Source organism: Saimiri boliviensis, chromosome 1, assembly GCF_048565385.1.
Source record: "Saimiri boliviensis isolate mSaiBol1 chromosome 1, mSaiBol1.pri, whole genome shotgun sequence".
Taxonomy (NCBI): Eukaryota; Metazoa; Chordata; class Mammalia; order Primates; family Cebidae; genus Saimiri; species Saimiri boliviensis.
Genome location: NC_133449.1, coordinates 55473277 through 55479276, shown reverse-complemented (window position 1 = coordinate 55479276; position 6000 = coordinate 55473277).

The window sequence follows — 6000 nt, the reverse complement described above, 5'->3', positions numbered from 1 at the left end:
CTGAATTATCAATGAAACCCTTCAGGATACATTTAGCATGTGACATCAAATACAGATATTGTAATATTAGAGAAACAATCCAATGTGTAATTCTGTTATAAATTAAAATAATTAATGTAATGAAAACCTGATTCAAAATAGATAAAATATAAATATTATTGGTGCACATACTTGAATGCTCCAAAACACATTTTGGCTTGGTTTGATTAAGTATTTCATCTACATCATCAAGATCTCACTGTTCTTTGATTTATCTGCCCCACCTTCTACAACATAAGGTTTATGATAAAACAGTCTTCCCTCAAGATACTAAGAAATCTGCATGAGCATGAAACTAGCTTTCAGAAGGATATAGAAATTGGTTCTGGATATTTAGATAACAAGTTATTTTCCTAGGACCTTATTTGTCTGAGTAATTAACAGATCACAACATTGGTTTAGACCTACATGAACTCAACAAATCCATGTGCTGTTTTTGAAAGCATTAAGGTAAATTTCTCTGTAGATAGGGACAGAATTAACTTCTTTCTTTCTACTACCTTTTCCTCCAGCACAATCTCACAACTGCGGAGCTGATAAGTAGCAGGGAAAAGATAGACAAAATATAGACATTTGGTGTACAAGTAGATAGTTTTCCATAAGAGAAATATCCCTTCTTACTATGGAAACCAAATAGGAAGTGATAAGGATAGAAAATGGTACAGAGAGGACTTTTAAAATACGGAGAGTGCAAGAAATTCGGGGATCATTTATAACAAGGTTGCATTATTTGTGTATGTAGAAAGAGCAATTTATTGGAAATGAACAAGATGACAGAAGCTGAGGCAGATCTTTGAGAACATGAGATGGAAGTCACAGATTGCAGGATAGAAACAGTCCAAGACATTAACAGCATAGACATGTCATATAAGTCCTGAGATGTACAGCTTATTAAAAAGTAAATTTGGCCGAGATGGCTGACTAGAAGCAGCTAGTGTGTATGGTTCTCACAGAGATAAATGTAACAGGTGAGTAAATATAGCACTTTCAACTTAAATATGCTGGTTCTTGTATTTGTACTAATCAATGAAACACACTGATTCATGGAGAACTGAAAAAAGCAAGACATTGACCCACCTGGGAGCAACATGAAACCAAGGGAAACTCCCTTACCCAGGGAGGCAGAATGTGGGACCCTAGGAACACATGCTTCTCCCATGGATCTTTGCAACCCTCAGGTTAGGAGATCCCCTCATGAACTCTCTACCAGAGCCTTCATTCTGACACAAATTTCTCTATGGAGTATAGGCAAGTAGCTGCTCACACACATGTGGAGACCCAGGAACCTTGGAGATCTGAGCTTTCTGGACTTCCTGAAAAAAATAGCTACAACTCCAGCAAAACAGGAGCTTGGACCCCCATACATATCCCTGGGAGAGAGGCTCAATCCAGGGGACCAAGCAACAATGGCCTGTGGATCCCATTTCTATGGCACCTCACAGGTTAAGACCCACTTGCTTAAAATTACAGCCAGCCATTGGTAGCAGCATTGCACTTCCCTAAAATAGAGTTCCCAGAGGAAGAGGTGGGCCACCGTCTTTGCTGCTGAGATGACTTAGCCATTCTGACCTTGGGGCTTTGGATAGTCCAAGCTTATCATGAACAGAAAGAATCCCCCACCATAGCACAGATGCCCTGCAAAAGACTACTTCGTTAAGCTGCTCAACTTGCCCTACTAGCACATGGTAGTAAAGTATGATCCTCCACACCCACTGACTACCATTGCAGTCAGAGCCTTGGGAAGCACAGAGCCAGCAAGCCCCACCTCTGGCAGTGCCCCGTTTTTGTTCTATGCTGTACAGAGAATAGGCAATCCTATTACACATTCATTCCAGCTTACTGAGCAGAGAAAGCACAGACACCTGTACTGGCAAGCACCCCACCCACAGCCAATACCACCTCCAGGGCAACAGTGACCTACACAGTCTCCAGCAGGGGCTCACCACTCCCTAGCTGCCTTGCTTCCACCAAAGTGGTGAATGCCCTCAGGGACAGGCATCCTGCATCTGCTAACACTCTACTTCAGCTGACATACTTCAGTCCTCTCAGCACAGTGGACTTCAAAGTTCAAGCAGCCAGAGAACAAAGTTGTGGCCCAATACAAGTCCCCCACAGTTAGAGCATGCAGTGCAAAATTTGAGAGCTGAGTGTTGGACCCCTAAATCTTCCCAAAAGGAAGCCAGATAGCTGAATCCACCTTATACCACAATTAAACTCTCAATGTCATCAAATAGGACCAATCAAATAGGACAAAAAAAAAACCCTCTAAAGTTCAGCAATCTCAAAGATTGAAGGAAGACAAGCACACAAAGATAAGAAAGCACCAGTAGAACCTTGAAAACTCAAAAAGCCAGAGTGTCTTTTTTCATCCAAATCACTGCATTGCCTCTCTAGCAAGGGTCTGAAATTGAGCTGAAGCTGAAATGGTTGAAATGAGAGAAGTAGAATTTAGACTATGAATAAGAATGAAGTTCCCTGAGCTCTAGGAGTATGTTGTAACCCAATGCAAGAAAGTCAAAAATCATAATACAACAATGCAGGAGCTGACAGACAAAATATCCAGTATAGAGAAGAATATAACAGCTGAAAAACATACTACAAGAATTTCACAATGCAATTACTATTATTAATAGAAGAATACAGTAAGCAGAAGAAAATATTTCAGAGCTTGAAGACTGCCTTTCTGAGACAAGACAGGCAGACAAGAATAGAGAAAAAATAATGGAAAGAAATGAAAACCTCTGAGAAATATGGGATTATATAAAGAGACCCAATCTACATCTTACTGGTGTGCCTGAAGGAGATAGAGAGAATGGAACCACCTTGGGGAATGTATTTCAGGATATCATCTATGAGAACTTCCCCAACTTAGCTAAAGAGGCCATCATTCAAATTCAAGAAATGTAGAGAACCTCCATAAGATACTCCATAAAAAGGACATCCCCAAGACACATAATCATCAGATTCTCCAAGGTCAAAATGAAAGAAAAAATGTTAAAGACAGCTAAAAAGAAAGCCAGTCCCCTACAAAGAGAAGCTCATCAGATCAACAGCAGATCTCTCAGCAAAAGTGCTATAAGCCATAAGAGATTGGGGGCCAATATTCAACAATCTTAAAAATGTGTATTTAATTCCAGAATTTTATGTCTGGCCAAACTAAGCTTCATAAGCAAAGAATCAATAAGATATTTTTCAGACATGCAAATGCTGAGGTAATTTGTCACCAACAAACCTGCCTTACAGGTGCTCCTGAAGGAAGCACTAAATATGGAAAAGAAAGATCATTACTAACTACTGCAAAAACACACTAAAGCACACAAACCAGTGACACTGTAGGGCAATCACATAAAAAGTCTGCAAAATAACCAGCTAATAGCATAATGACAGGATCAGACCAACATATAAATACTAACATTAAATGAAAATGGCCTAAATTTTCCCAATTAAAAGACACAGAGTGGCAAGGTGGATGAAGAACCAAGATCCATTGGTATGCTGTCTTCAAGAGACCCATCTTACATGTAATGACACACACAGGCTCAAAATAAAGGGATGGAGAAGAATATAACAAGCAAATAGAAAACAGGAAAAAAAAAAGCAGGGTTTGCAATACTAGTTTTTGATAAAACAGTCTTTAAAACCACAAAGATCAAAGGAGACAAAGAAGTGCAATGCACAAAGATAAAGAGTTCAATTCACCAAGATCTATCTGAAATATGTATGCACCCAACACAGGAGCACCTAGATTCATAAAGCAAGTTCTTAGAGACCTTCAAAGAGACTTTCACACACCACTGACAACATTAGATAGATAAGACAGAAAACTAACAAAGACAATAAAAGTGTCAACTCTAACAACCCACTGACAATATTAGACAGATCGTCAAGATAGAAAATTAACAAAGATATATAGGACCTGAACTCAGTACTATATCAAATGAACCTGATAGATATCTACAGAAGTCTCCATCACAAAGCAACAGAAAATACATTCTTCTCATCATGACAGAGTACCTACTCGAAAATTGATAACATAATCAGAAGTAAAACACTCCTCCGCAAATGCAAAATAACTGAAATTATAACAAACAGTCTCTTGGATCATATCGTAATCAAATTAGAAATCAAGACTAAGAAATTCTTTCAAAAACATACAAGTAAATTGAATAACTTTTACGGAGTATCTATTGAGTAAATAACAAAATTAAGGCAGAAATAAAGAAATTCTTTAAAAATAATGAGAACAAATATACAACATACCAGAATCTCCGGGACACAGCTAAAGCAGTGTTAAGAGGGAAATATATAGCACTAAATGCGCACATAAAAAAATTAGGAAGATCACAAGTTAACAACCTAAAATCACAACTAAAAAAACTAGAGATCCAAGAGCAAACAAATTCCAATGCTAGAAGAGGACAACAAATAATGAGAATCAGAGCTGACAGCTGAACAGAAGGGGATAGAAACATGAAAAACCATCCCCAGGTCAATGAATCCAGAAGGTGTATTTTTTTTTAACAATGAAATAGATATACTGTTACTAGACTAAAAAAGATGAATGGAGAGAAGATTCAAATTAACACAATCAGAAATGACAGGTGGGATATTACCACTGACCCCACAGAAATAAAAACAACCATCAGAGAATATTATGAACACCTCTATGCACATGAATTAGAAAATCTAGAATAAATAAGTAAATTCTTGTCTAAAACACCCTCCCAAATCTGAAACAGGAAAAAATTTGAATACCTGAACTGAAAAATAATGAGCTCTGAAATTGAGACAGTAATGAATAGCCTACCAACCAAAAAAAGCCCAGGACCAGATGGATTCACAGCTAAATTCTACCAGATGTACAAAGAACAACTCGTTCCATTCTTACTGAAACTATTTGAAAACATTTAGGAGGATGGACTCTTCCCTAACTCATTCTATGAGACCAGCATCATCCTGATGCCAAAATGTGGCAAAGATTCAATGAAAAAAATAAAAGACTTTATGCCAATATCCTTGATGAACACTGATGCAAAAATCCTCAGCAAAATACTGGCACACCAAATAGAGCAACACATCAAAAAGCTTATCCGCCACAGTCAAGTAGGTTTATCCCTGGAATGCAAGTTTATTTCAACACACACAAATCAACAAATGTTATTAATCACACAAACAGCACTTAAGACAGAATCCACATGATTATCTCAATGGATACAGAAAGGGTTTCAATAGAATTCAATTTCCATTAATGCTAAAAATGCTCAATAAACTAGATATTGAAGGAACGTACCTCAAAATAAGAGCCATATATGCAAACCCATAGCCAACACTGAATGGGGAAAAGCTGAAAGCATTTCCTTTGAAAACTGGCACAAGACAAGGATGCCCTATCTCACTCTCCTATTCAACATAGTAACTATTGGAATAGAGAGCCCAGAAATACAGCCATATGCCTACAACTATCTAATTTTTGGTAAAGCTGACAAAAACAAGCAACTGGGAAAGAAATTCCCTATTCAATAAGTGGTGGTGGGAGAACTTGCTAGCCATACACAGAAAATTAAAAGTGGACCCCTTTCTTACAGCATATACAAAAATTAACTCAAGATCGATTAAAGACATAAATGTAAAACACCAACATATTAAAACCCTGGAAGACAATCTAGGTAATACAATTCAGAACATAGGCATGGACAAAAATTTCATGACGAAGACACCAAAAGCAATTGCAACAAAAGCAAATGTGAACTAATGTAAACTAAAAAGCTTCTACACAGCAAAATAAACTATCAACAAAGTAAACAACCTACGAATGGGAGAGAATTTTTGCAAACTATGCATCTGACAAAGGTATAATATCCAGCATCTATAAAGAACTTAAACAAATTTACAAGAATAAAACAACCCCACAAAAAGGTGGGCAAAGAACATGAACAGACACTTCTCAAAAGAAGACATTCA